We start from the raw sequence: 14,385 nt of genomic DNA, 5'->3' as shown, positions 1-14,385 counted from the left end.
CTCCTGCACCCTTTGTAATGCTTTGACATCCTTCCCAAACTATGGTTCCCAGCGTTTCTATGGAAACCAATGTGGCAGTTCAGTGCACATTTGAAGATGTCTGTCAACTGACACACTTGTTCCCTTGACTGTACTTTTCATTAGTTGCACAACATTCCAAGTGTTAAGTACTACAAAAAGCTAGGAATGTGTAGGATCAAAAATGACTATTCAAGTTCTTTAGGCCGGTCTCAGTGCCTTGGTAGAATTGTGTGCTGCTGTATTGTTCAAAGCCCTCCATTGACTGCCTCACCAAATATCCATCCAGCTCCTTGTTTTAATTAATGACTGGCCTCCTCCACTGCCTTCTTAGATTTTATAAGTAGGTCTTATAATGTCTCCAATGATATAACTCAAGTAAAACACCCTCCCTCTATATAATCTATCACAGTCATCTCAAATCTTAGATAAACAAGGTTGCCCTATAGACGCGTGGAGACTAGATTGCAACTCTTAGAATTTACTGGGCTTTTGACTATCAGAGTAATTTATTGTGAATTGGAGAATTCTTCAAGGAGTTGGATAAGTCCTGTCCTCTGGTGGAAGATGTCCAGATTTTCATTGGTTCACTTAATGCAATGGCTTGTTCCATACTTTCAATCAGTAATGATGTCAACAACAGGAATCCCATGAGGATAGCAGCCTTACATTCAGAACTATATACAAATGAAAGGAATGTCTTTCAGAGTGACCAATTGGCCTATTTGAGTAACAGAGCACCTATTTAGCAGATGATTCAAACCAGCAAATTTTCCAAATTGCAATTGATCTTCCCGTTTACCATGTATCTCTTCTCCGCTTTCTTGTCATCCTGTTTGTTAGAGCTAATACCACCTCTATCTTATGCTTCAGATAATATGTGGTCCAATGTACTTTATATAATGTAGCAATTCACCAATAACATTGCTCTTTTGGCAGTCACAAGGATTTGCATGTTCATCACTTGGAATACTCTGTTTGTCTTCTGTAGTGTCCTGATCCTCTTCAATCCTCTCTTTTGTATTAAGAGTGAAGTTTGGAGGGCCCTCTGAAACACTCTTTGTATGTATTATAAATGTAGGCTGGGAGATGATGGGGGCAGGGGCTTAAGACAGGTGAATCAGGGTCCAATTTGCTAACTTTACAAACATTATCAGTAACTTTTCAACAATAACAACTTATATATTTATAGTGCCTTTAATGTAATAAAACATCCCAAGGTACTTCACAGGAGCATTATAAAATGAACAATGACACTGAATCACATAAGGGGATATTAGGTCAGATGACCAAAAACTTGGTCAAAAAGGTAGTTTTAAAGTAGGGCGTTAAAAGAGGAAAGTGAGGCATAGAGGTGGAGAGGTGCAGGGAGGGAATTCCAGAGTTTAAGGCCGAGGCAACTGAAGGTGCAGACAGCATTGGAGCAATTAAAATCAGAATGTTCAAAAAGCCAGAATTAAGCCAAAAGGCTAGAGGATTGGAGCACAGCTAATGTTGTAGCTTTGTTCAAAAGTAGAGTAAGGGATAGACCGAATAACTACAGACCAGTCAGTAGTGGGCAAATTATTGAAATCAATTCTGAGAGACAGGATAGACTGTCATTTAAAAAGACACAGAGTAATCAAGGATAGTCAGCACATACTTGTTAAGGGAGGATTATGTCTGACTAACTTGCTTGAATCTTTTGAGGCGCTAACAAGAAGGATTGATGAGGGCAGTGCAGTTGATGTGGTCTACATGGATTTTAGCAAGGCTTTTGACAAGGTCCCACATGGATCCAGGGGAATGTAGCAAGCTAGATACAAAATTGGCTCAGTGGCAGGAAACAAAGGGTAACTGTTGACAGGTGTTTTTGTGACTGGAAGGCTGTTTCCTGTGGGGATCTGCAGGTTCCCTGCTTTTTGTGGTATATATTAATGGTTTGGACTTAAATGTAGGGCTTTGATCAAGAAGTTTGCAAACGACACCAAAATTGGCTGCATGCAGGAAGATACCAATGAGCTGATCAGGTGGGCAGAAAATTTGAATTCAACCACAAGATGTGTGAGGCGATGCATTTAGGGAGGTCAAACAAGGCAAAGGAATACACAATAAATGGGGGTGTAGAGGAAGTGAGGGACTTTGGAGTGCATATTCACAGATCTCTGAAGGTAGTAGGACAGGGCGATAAGATAGTTAAGAAGGCATATGGAATACTTTCATTTATTAGCCAAGATATAGAATATATGAGCATGGTGGTTTTACCAGAGCTATATAAACCACTAGTTAGGCCACAACTTGAGTACTGTGCGCAGTTTTGGTCACCTCATTACAGAAAGGATGTAATTGCATTGGAGAGGAAACAGAAGAGATTTACAAGGATTGGAAAACTGCAGCCATGAGGAAAGATTGGATAGACTGAGACTGTTTTCCTTGGAACAAGGGAGGCTGAGGGGAGATTTGGTTGAGCGGTATAAGATTGTGAGAGGCCTGGATAGAGTGGACCTATTTCCCTTAGCAGAGAGGTCAGTGACTAGGGAGTATACATTTAAAGTGATTTGTAGAAGGATTAAAGGGGATATGAGGACAACATTTTTCACCCAAAGTGTCTGGAACTCACTGCTTGAAAGGGTAGTAGAGGCAGAAACCCCCAACTAATTTAAAAGGTGTCTAGATATGCACCTGAAGTGCTGTAACTTCTAGGCCTATGGGCCAAATTCTGGAAATGGGATTAGACTGGAGGGTTCGTTTTTCTGCTGGAGCAGACAGAATGGGCAGAGTGGCCTCCTTCTGTGCCATAAATTTTTCTACATTTTCTAAGTTTTCTAAATATCTGAAAAGGGGGAATGTGCAGGAGTGTGGGGAGAGGGCAGGGGAGTGGCAGTATGTGAATTGCCCCATTGGAGAGCCAGCATGGACATGATGGGTCAAATGAACTTTTTCTGTGCTGCAATGGTTCTATGAATCTGGAGGAGCACAGATATCTCCATAGTTGTGGGGCTTGGTGCCACTACAGAGATAGGGAGTGGTGAGGCCATGATGGATTTGAAAAGAAGGATGAGAATTTTAAAATTAAAATGTAACTTGACTGGGAGGCAATGTAGGCCAATAAGCACAAGGGTGTTGGGTGAATGGGACTTCGCGCAAGTTAAGACAATGGCAACAGGGCTTTGGACCTCAAGTTTATGGAAGATAGAACAGATAAGAACATAATAAACAGAAGCAGGAGGAGGCTATTTGGCTCACCAAGCCTACTCTACCAATCAACAAGACCAAGGCTAATCTGATTGTGGTTTTAACCCCACTTTCCTGCCTGCCTCCCATAACCTTCCTTGTAACTTTTGTGTAATTCAGCCTTGAATATATTCAATGACTTAGCCTCCAATGGTCTCTGGACTGATGAGTTTTAAAGATTGACGACTCTCTGAGGGAAGTAATTCCTTCTCACCTCCATCTTAATTAGGAGGCCCCTTATTTGGAAACTGTGCCCCCTTGTTATAGATTGCCCGAAGAGGGGAAACATCCACTCAGCAGCTAGCCTGTCAAACCCCCCAGAATCTTATATGTTTCAATAAAATCACCTCTCATTCTTTGAAACGCCGATGAATATAGGCCTGATTTGCTGAACCATTCCTCAAAAGACAATCCCATCATCCCAGGAATCAACTTAGTGAACCTTTTCTGAACTGCCTCCAATGCAAGTATATCCATCCTTAAATAAGGAGACCAAAACTGTACTTTGAACTCTAGGTGCAGTCTCACCAATGACCTGTACGGTTGTAGCAAGACTTCCATAATTTTGTACTCCAATCCCCTTGCAATAAATGCTAACACTCAATTTTTTCTTCCTGATCAATTGCATTGCCTGCATGCTAACCTTTTGTGATTCATGTACGAGGGTACCCAGATCACTCCAAACCACAGCATTTTCTCTGCATTTAAAGAATATTCTGTTTTTCTATTCTTCCTGCTAAAGCAGACAGCCTCACATTTCCCCACATTATACTCCATCAATATTTTGCCCAATCACTTAACCCATCTATATGTCTTTGAAAACTCCTTATGTCCTACTCAAAACTTGTTTCCTATCTATCTTTGTATCGTCAGCAAATCTGGCTACAATACACTCGGTCCCTTCATCCAGGTCATTAATATATATTGTAAATAGTTGAGGCCACAGCACTGATCCTTGTGGCACTCCACTAGTTACAGTTTGTCAATCTGAAAATGACCCATTTTCTTAATCTCGGTTTCCAGTTAGTTAGCCAACCATACATCCATGCTAATATATTCCCTCAAACTCATGAGCTCTTATCTTGTGTAGTAACGTTTTATGTGGAACCTTAGCAAATGCCTTTTGGAAATCGAAATAGACTAAGGGCAGGATTTTCCGGTCTGCCTGCGGCCAGGATTTTCCGGTCCCACTGGAAAATCCTGGCCTACATCTCCTGGTTTCCCTTTACCCATTCTGCTTGTTACATCCTCAAAGAACTCTAATACATTTGTCAAAGTATTTCCCTTTCATAAAACCATGTTGGCTCTGCTTGATTGTATCATAAATTCTCTAAACATCCTGCTACTACTTTCTTAATAATGGATTCCAGCATTTTCCCAATGAAAAATGTTAGGCTAACTGGCCTATAGTTTCATGATTTCTTTTTCTTGAATAGAGGTGCTATATTTGCAGGCTTTCCAATCCACTGAGACCTTTCCAGAATTGAGGGGATTTTGGAAGATTAGAACCAATACATCCACTATCTCTGCAGCCAATTCCTTTAAGGCCCTAAATGCAGGCAGTCAGGTCCAGGGGACTTGTCAGCATATTAACCCCATTAGTTTATCTCAAACTTTTTCTCTAGTGATTGTGATTGTTTTAAGTTCCTCCCTCCCTTTGTGGAACACTAGCCAGGAGTCCATAGCGATAGTCAGGTTTAGAGGTAACAAAGGTATGAATGAAGGCTTCAGCAGCAGATGAGCTGAAACAGGGGTGAAGTCAGGTTCTGTTGCGAAGGTGGAAATAGGCAGCCTTAGTGATGGTGTGAATACATGGCAGAAACTCATCTTGTGGTCAAACATGACACCAAGGCCAGAATTTTACCTTTGGCACACCTGACACGCGCTAATGGTTGGCGGGCAGGCGGAAAGGCCAAGCAGCCTTTACATTTATTAGGAAACATCACCTATAAGCAGGATGAGGTTTCCTAAAGCTAATACAAATTAAATAAAAACTTTCATTTGACATTAAAAACATGTCCCATCTCCTGTGACACAGTCACATGAGGGGATATGTTTCATTAAAATTTTGATGTCTTTATTTTTTTAAAAACAGCTTCAATCTCCCTGAGGCAACTCCGTGCCTCAAGGAGATTGAAGCGCTTTTTGCGCACATGCGCGAACTACGCGCCAAGCCCGCTCTCCCCCCCCCACCACCCGCCCGCACAGGTACTGCTCAGTGCTACTGCTCGCGATCCACACAGGACTGGCCTTAAATGGCCCGCCTGTGTGAAATCGCGGTGTGGAGCCAATCACAGGCGGTGGTCGGCTCCTCGACCGCCCCTGCCTGCTCCTACCGAGCCCGCACACTAAAGCTAAAATTTTGGCCCAAGGTTGCAAACAGACTGATATAGTTTCAGACTGTTGTCAGGGAGAGGGATGGAGTCTGTAGGTGGGGAACAGAGTTTGGAGCAGGGACCAAAAACAATGGCTCCAGTCTTCCTAATATTTATTTGGAGGAAATTTCTTCTGAACCAGTACTGGTCAGATAAGCAGTCTGCTAATTTAGCAACAATGGAGGAGTCTGGAGAGGGAGTGGTGAGGTAGAATGTGTGTCATCAGTTTACTTGTGAAAATTAACACTGCTTTTGGATAATGGTGCTGAGGGGCAGTGTGACAAATAGGGGCCAAGGATAGATCCTTGGGGGACACCAGAGATAATGGTGCAGGAAGAAAAGTCATTTCAAGTGATACTCTAGACACAAAAAGATAGGTAAGAACAGAGCCCGATGACAGCAGTCCCATCCAGCTGGATGATAGTGAAGAGGTGTTAGAGGAGGATGGTGCGATCTCAATAGTGTCAAAGGCTGCAGAGAGGCCATGAAGGATAAGGAGGGAAAGTTTACCTTTGTTAGTTAAGTAAGATGTCATTTGTGACCTTGATAAGAGCTGATTTGATACTGTAGCAGGGGCAGAAACCTAATTGGAGTGATTTCAAACATTGAGTTCGAGGAAAGATAGGCACAGACTTGGGAGATAACCACATGTTCAAGGACTTTGGAGCAGAAAACGAGAGTGGAGATGATGTCTTAGTTTGCAAGGACAATAGGATCAAAATTTGTTTTTTTGAGAGGGGTAATGACAGCAGATTTAAAGGAGAGGGACAGTACCTGAAGAGAGAGAACCATTAACACCATCAGCTAACATGGGGAACACGAGAGGACATTTTCTTTGGAATTGGCTTGATCTTTAGTGCCTATGTGCTAATTTGTGCAGTTTTGTTGTTAATCAGCATTCAGAGAAGTGTAATTGGTAGCCTTTCTTCTAGTTCCTATCTGAAAAATGTTATCATGTGGCCACCACAACCACTAACAGAAGAAAACATTGTAAGCATGCATCCTTTTCACTTAGAATTGGCTACTAAACTAGTTAAGTATGAAATGTGGTAAATACCGAGGAGATTTTTTTTTCTGCTCCTGGAGAAAGAAAGAGTTTTTAGTTTGCATTTCCTACAGTAGCTTAAATCTGCCCTAAGGAAAATAGTATGAGACAGATGGATGCCAGATCCTAAAGGGCCTGAAAGAATTTTCTATTCTTGCTGGTTATGCCGGTCAGCTAAAAAAAAAAAATGCCAGGTTGACCTGCAAGCAGGATATTTTTAAAATACAGCCTAGGACGTAAAGGTCTGAAGCCAGGGATTTAAGATTGGGTCCTGAAAACCCTAAATCTGATCCATTTCATTACTCCATGACATCAAAAGTAAATTTGATCCAAATTTTCCTATTGGGTTCCTTATTCTGTTGTAGCAACGGAAACATTGAAATTAAAAAGATAATGGATGTAAAAGATAATGACAGTGAAACTGTGCAGATGCAGTTCAGCTAAAATTAAGATTGAGACTTTCAAAGATTTTTTTCCCCAACTATTTGTATGACCCTTGCTGCTTTTTACGTATTTTAAATGCTTTGATTTAATTTAAAAGTACCTGTGGAGTACATCATTTTCTGCATGAGGTTTTGGTAGAAAATTAGAAATCAATCTCTGCAATTTTTCTTCTCCTTTTCTCCTTATCTCTTATCTGGCCCAGACTTGCATCTTGCTGGGTGGGGAGGTGAGGGAGAAGAGGAGGATGTTAAGTCTTGCCAAAATGTGTGCAGCCTGCTTTCAGCCACATATGGATGTCTTTGAGAAGCTAGGTAATTAAAAAGTGATAATGGAGAAGCAAGCTGCAAAGGGACTATTGAATTTTTTTTACTTCATTCTCGTAGTGACAGGTATCTCACTTCTGCTGCTCAGCTTGCATTTTTCTATTCCTTTTTGGGGGCTATTTGGTAATGCAGAAGTGATTAGAGCAATTGGTTTAATTTTGCATCATCAGAAGCCTGCAGTTCATGATAAGTATACATAATCTACAAAATAATAAATTGTTCAAATTTATTTCCCGTTTTGTTAAATATTCAGCTGGCTGATAACAGAAGCTGCATAGAAATGACAATCTTTCTTTCATTCTTTTTGAGATTTTTTTTCACTTTTGCTTACACCAGAGTTCTGCTGTGAAACAGTCAGGGAGAGATCATTAGCTTCTAGTTTATGTGAAACCCAGGGTTAGAACTCTGTATGTCACCAGTCAGTTTCTTTACCTCCTTGAGCTGATCAGAGGATCAGAGTATCAAGGAAGGATTAGTACCAACTTGGGATTTGTGTGATTGGTTAATTTATTGCGGTGATGGCAAGCCTTTCATCTACGGCAACATTTAATCAGGACAGGCACGGAGGCTATTACAGGTTGGCTCTTTTCTCAACTTAGGCTGGCTGCACCATCAGCTCTATCACAATTCCCCTGAAATTTCCAAATTATCTGGAACAGAGTTTATCCTCTCAGTAATAAAAATTAGAACAGATTCCTGATAGGGATGATGGCAGGGCTTTTTGCTTGCACAGGGCATAATAGTGCAGCCACGTGCTTCAAAAAAAAATCATCTGGGTCTAAAGATGTGCAGGATTTATCACACTCTACTCTGATCCAAATCCACATGGCCGAAAATTTATATTAGATTTTATCGGGAAGGCCTAAGTCTAAAAAAATCAATGGAGGTTATCTTTTATGTAACAGCAACTTGTGGAAATATTGATTTTCATTTTATAGGGAATCTGCTGCATGAGTTTGTAATCACTGTCTCGCTGACTACCATGTTTTTTTCTCTCTTCGTATCAGTGTTACAGAATTTTTTTTGCCTCCAGTACTTAAAGACCAGAAATTCAGTCACTTTGTTGCAGATTTCACCCCTCTTCTAATGCAAATGTTTGCTAACTTTCTGTCAAATTGTTAATTGTATTAATCTGAGATTTTATTACAGATAGTTGCTGAATTGACAGAGAGAAACCCTTGTGCTCTTATTCTTCTGTATAAGTGCCGGGAGCTGCATCTCAGTTCACCAATTTAGAACTGAGTGTTCTTCACACAGTCCCTAAGACTGAAGAGAATTATCCAAAACTGATACAAGTATTGAAAATAAATAGCCATTGTTTATGTGGTGGTGCAGTGGTATTGTCACTAAACTAGTAATCTAGATATCCAGGGTCATGCTCTGGGGACTAGGATTCGAATCCCACCATGGCAGATGGTGAATTTAAATTCAATAAAAATCTGGAATTAAAAATTGAATGATGACCATTGTCAATTGTCGCAAAAACTCATCTGGTTCACTAATGTCCTTTAGGGAAGTAAGTCTGCCGTCCTATATGTCAGTCCAGAACCGCAGTAATGTGGTTGACTCTTAAAAGCCCTCTGAAATGGCCTAGCAAGCCACTCAGTTATATTAAGCCACTAAAAAGGACGGACCACCTGGCATCAACCTAGGCACTGGAAACAACAATGGCAAATCCAGCCCTGTCGACAGTCCAAAATTGGGAGAGCAATTTCAGTCAAGCAACAGCCTAACATAGTCATACTCACGGAATCATACCATACAGATCATGTCCCAGACACTGCCATCACCATCCCTGGGTCTGACCCGTCCCCCCGGGAGGCAGAGGCAGGCCCAGCAGAGGTGGCGTGTAGTACCAAGAGTAGCTAGGTAGCACCTTGACTGACCGAGTTGGCCAAATCCAAAAGGACAGAGCTGCTAGACTGGGTCTGCAGCAGGTAGTGAGGGAATTAACAAGAGCGAAAAACATCCTTGACCTCATCCTAACCACTCTGCCTGCCGCAGATGCATCTGTCCATGACAGTATCAGTAGGAGAGTCCTTGTGGAAACGAAGTTGTGTCTTCACATTGAGGATACAGTCCATCGTGTTGTGTAGCACTACCACCGTGCTAATTGGGATAGATTTCAAACAGACCCCAAGACTGGGCATCCATGAGGCGCTCTGAGCCATCAGCAGCAGCAGAATTGTATTCAACCACAATCTGTAACCTCATGGTCCGGCACGTCCCCCAATCTACCATTGCCACCAAGTCAGGGGAGCAGCCCTGATTAAATGAAGAGTGCAGGAGGGCATGCCAGGAGCAGCACCAGGCATGTCTAAAAATGAGGTGTCATCCTGGTGAAGTTACAGCACAGGACTACTTGCGTGCTGAACAGCTTAAGCAGCAAGTAATAGACAGTGATAAGAGATTCTACAACCAATGGATCAGATCTAAGCTCTGCTGTCCTGCCATAACCAGTCATCAGTTGTGGACAATTAAACAACTTACTGTAGGAGGAGGCTCCACAAATATCCCTATCCTCAATGATGAGGACCCCTGCACATCAGTGAAAAAGATAAGGCTGAAGCATTCGCAACAATTTTCAGCCAGAAGTGCCGAGTGGATGATCCACCTCGGCCTCCTCCAGAGGTCCTCAACATCACAGATGCCAGTTTTCAGTCATTGCAGTTGAAGGCACTGGATAAAAGTACTGGACAATTGCAGTTGAAGGCACTGGACAAAAGTACTGAAGACTTGTGCTCCAGAACTGGCCGTGCCCCTAGCCAAGCTGTTCCAGTACAACTACTACACTGGCGTCTCCTGGCAATGTGGTAAATTGCCCAGGTATGTCCTGTGTACAAAAAGCAGAACAAATCCAACCTGGTCAATTACCACCCCATCAGTCTACTCTAGACCATCAGTAGATTGATGGAAGGAGTCATCAACAGTGCTATCAAGTGGCCCCTGCTTAGCAATAACCTTCTCAGTGATGCTCAGTTTGGGCTCCACCAGAGCCACTCATCTTCTGACTTCATTACAGCCTTGGTTCAAACATGGATAAAATAGCTGAACTCCAGAGATGATATTGACTGCCTTTAACATCAAGGCAGCATTTGACCGAATGTGGCATCGAGGAGCCCTAGCAAAACTAGAGTCAATGGGAATCAGGGGGAAAATTGCAGTCATACCTAGCACAAAGGAAGATGGTTGTTATTGTTGGAGGTCAATCATATCAGTTCCAGGACATCCTGCAGGAGTTCAGGGTAGTGCCCTAGGCCCAACTATCTTCAGCTGCTTCATCAATGACCTTCCTCCCATTATAAGGTCAGAAGTGGGGATTTTCATTGATGATTGCACAATGTTCAGCACCATTTGTGACTCCTCAGATACTAAAGCAGTCCATGTCCAAGTACAGCAAGACTTGGACAATATCCAGGCATGGGCTGACAAATGGCAAGTAACATTTGTGCCACACAAGTGCCAGGCAATGACCATCTCCAACAAGAGTGAATATAACTATTGCCCCTTGACATTCAATGGCATTACTATCACTGAATCCTGCACGATCAACATCCTGGGGGTTACCATTGACCAGAAATTGAACTGCACTAGCCACATAAATATAGTGGCTACAGGAGCAGGTCAGAGGTTAGGAATCATGCGACGAGTAACCCACCTCCTGACTCCCCAAAGCCTGTCCACCATCTACAAGGCACAAGCCAGGACTGTGATGGAATACTCTCCACTTGCCTGAATAAGTGCAGCTCTAACAACACTCAAGAAGTTTGACACCATCCAGGTCAAAGCAGCCCTCTTGATTTGCACCCCTTCCACAAACATTCACTCCGTCCACCACTCAGGGGGCATGTTTTATTACATTTTTATTTTCTTTGTTTTCTTTTTTAAAAGTGCTTCACTCACGCACATGCACAAAGTTCGCGCTCGGCCCGCTCGCCACCCCCCCTCCCCACCCCTGCACAGGCAGTGCTCAGTGCTGCCTCTCGCGTTTCATGCTGGGTGGGCCTTAATTGGCCCACTAGTGTGAAATCGTGGTCCGATGTTGATCACGGGTCAGCTTTCCGACCGCCCCCCAACCGCCCGCCATGGGCAAAATCCTGCTCTTTGTTCCAAGGAAAGGTCCAATGTAGTCAATGTGTAACCGCACCCAGGGTCTACCTGGCCACTCCCATGGGTGTAATGGAGCTGTCACTGCACTGTTGCAGTTGTTGACATTCCACACAGTACTTTACTAAACTCTCTATTTCACCATCCATCCACCATAGGAAGCTGTGTGCTATTGTTTTCATTCGGGAAATTCCTGGATAGGCACTGTGTAGTTCAATTAAAAGTGGCTCCCTTCCCTTTGGAGGAACTATCACTCATGCAGCCCGCAATAGGATGCCATTCTGGCAGGTTATTTCATGTCTTCTGAGACCGACCATGTAGCACTTGTTCTGGTACTTGAGATAGGACTGGGTCCTGACTTATTTCCCAGTTACTGTCGTGGAAGCTCCCATGTCTACTTCCATTTTAACGGGTTTGTCATTTACTTTCACTGTGACAACTTTCAGATTAAACAGCAAGTAAATGCCAGAATTTGTTGTTTCAGGCTCTTCTATATTGTAGATTGCATTGGGCATCTTCTTTTGTTTACAAGTCTACTTGAATCTTTCCTTGCACTGCCCCATCATATGTCCATTTCTGCGACAATAATAGCATTCGATTTTTTTAAACTGCCAATCGCTAAAAGATTGATTGTTTCCATCTCTATTTAAGTTATTTTTCAATTTTGCTGCTAAGTTAGTTTTCTTTATTCTTCAGCTACTGGGGGCTGTTTCCTGCTTCTTGGCAGAGTCTTGCTTTCTTGCGCCACTTTCAGCCGAGTCTTCCCGCCCAATGTGGAGGACAACGCCATTTTGCACACCCTGTATTGCTTTTGAATCTCATACTGCGCATTCCATGGCCAGCACTATCTCTAGCGCCTTCTTGAAATCCAGATTCACTTCGGACAATAATCTTTCCTGAATAGTGTCCTCCTTCACACTACACACTAAACAATCTCTCAGCATGTCGTTCAGAGTCGTACCGAACTCACAGTGTTTTTTTAGCTGCTTCAAATTTGCCACGTAGCATGCAATTGTCTCACCTGGTGCTCTATTTTGTGAATTAAACCTAAACCTCTGCCATGGCTGAGGGCTTAGGTTGAAAACGTTCCTTCACAAAGTCCACCAATTCATCAAAATTCTTTGAATCTGGGGCACTGGGTGCCGTCAAACTTCAAATCAGGCTGTAGGTTTTGCTCCCACAAGTACTCAAGAGGATTGCTCGCCTCTTCTCTTCCCCCGTAACCTCACTCGCTTGAAAAAAGAATGTGAGGTGTTCTATGTATTGAGACCAATTGTCTGTGGTTGGTTCAAAAGGATCAATTCTCCCAATTTGTGGCATTTTGAGAGAGGATAATTTTCCTCAATTCTAACAGAGCTTGCTACTTGCAATCGCTGGGCAAGGTACAGTGCCGATTTCTTTTGAATTTGATTTCTTCTGTCCAATCTTGTTTTATCCTCATCACCAGTTTGTTGTAGGGTGGCTGAGTTGTACTATTAATGATAGAGTTGATCTGCAGACACTTCTTGGGTAGAAACATTAAGTTTATTTATAATGTACTCAGCAGCAACTACATGTGTGCTTTCAACACAAACTATCTCCACACTGACTGCTAAGTTAGCCCGCGCTACTCCTCTATTGGTTACTACAGATGATGAGATCTTCCTTAACAAGTATTATTCCTAAAGGTGCGTTACACACTAAATAAAATCATAATTACTACACCTTGGGCAGAATATTCCATTTTTGAGATTAAGTACAGTGGTGGGAAAGTTTCGCGGCGCGTTTCCCGCTGGGCTGCATGGCAGGAATTTGCACCTGATTTGTGCTTGGAAGCTCATTAATTATACATAGGTGAGTTTCTCACTGAATCACATAGCGGGTTGGCAACTGTCAATTACTGTTAATACTGTTAATATCATACACCTACGTAAATGCATTTGCTGTTCATGAGAATAGTGTAGCCATTTGAAAGCGTTGTGCATATGCATCTATGTGTCCTCCTAATGCGAGAGTAATCCATGCTCCCACTCAGTGTTTGCCTCGCTTTGTGAGCCTCGCATTCATGTGATGTGTGGTTGACTCAAGACATTTATTCTACCCTTGTGTTACGTCAGGGAGATGTGTGAAACACTTTACTGAAGTGTCTGCAAAATGCACCAGCAGCTATACTCCTAACAAGATAACATGGAGCTGGGTATCCTCACTAGCCTTGGAGGGTTAGCTGTAATTATCTTTTCAAATGAAAAGGCTGCCTTCATTTGTGGTGGCAAAGCACAAGACCTGCAGCCTTTGATGCTCCCTCCAACCATGCGTGCATCTCAGTGTCTGCAAAAAGCTTCTCATAAAGATGGGCTGCATCAAGTCTTTTGAGGCAATGTCTGCACTGTTGTAGCAACTATCATTTCCCAGAGCTCACCAATGGGAGGTTCGCCACTGAACTTTCCAATGAATAGGGCTAGTGGATCATGAGGTTTGAAGGTGCAAGGCTGAATGCTGAGATTGCGCTCGATGCCACTGGTTGTAAAGTGACCACTGGCATGGCAGCAAGAGATGGAAAGAATGTGGATGTGTCCCGTTGCCTGTACTTTAATTATCCTGGAATTGTGTGGCTATCAGTGTGGCACGGCACATCTTCCACGTCCTGTTTCTTCAAGGGCATCCTCACGTGGAAACAGACCCTCAGTTCTCAATTCAGGTTCCTGTCCATCCTGCTGTTCATCGTCCAAGGAGCTCTCAGCCTCCTGCATGTCTCCTCTGGCTAGGGATCTCCCCTTTAAAGCGCCAGGTTGTGAAGGGTGCAATTCACCACAATAATGCGAGACACCCTCTCTGGAGAGTATTGCAGAGACCCACCTGAGCAGCCCAAACATTTGAAGTG

General features: G+C 42.9%; 1 protein-coding gene across 4 annotated transcripts in view; it reads left to right on the top strand.

Annotated features, from left to right (window-relative positions):
- zfpm2a (zinc finger protein, FOG family member 2a) overlaps positions 1 to 14,385 on the top strand; it is a 975,862-nt gene that overhangs the window by 619,574 nt on the left and 341,903 nt on the right. The window lies entirely within an intron of this gene.

The sequence above is a fragment of the Cetorhinus maximus genome, chromosome 4 (assembly GCF_964194155.1).
Source record: "Cetorhinus maximus chromosome 4, sCetMax3.hap1.1, whole genome shotgun sequence".
Taxonomy (NCBI): domain Eukaryota; kingdom Metazoa; phylum Chordata; class Chondrichthyes; order Lamniformes; family Cetorhinidae; genus Cetorhinus; species Cetorhinus maximus.
The sequence above is the reverse complement of the archived record's forward strand: the minus strand, read 5'-3'. Positions and strand labels throughout refer to the sequence as shown.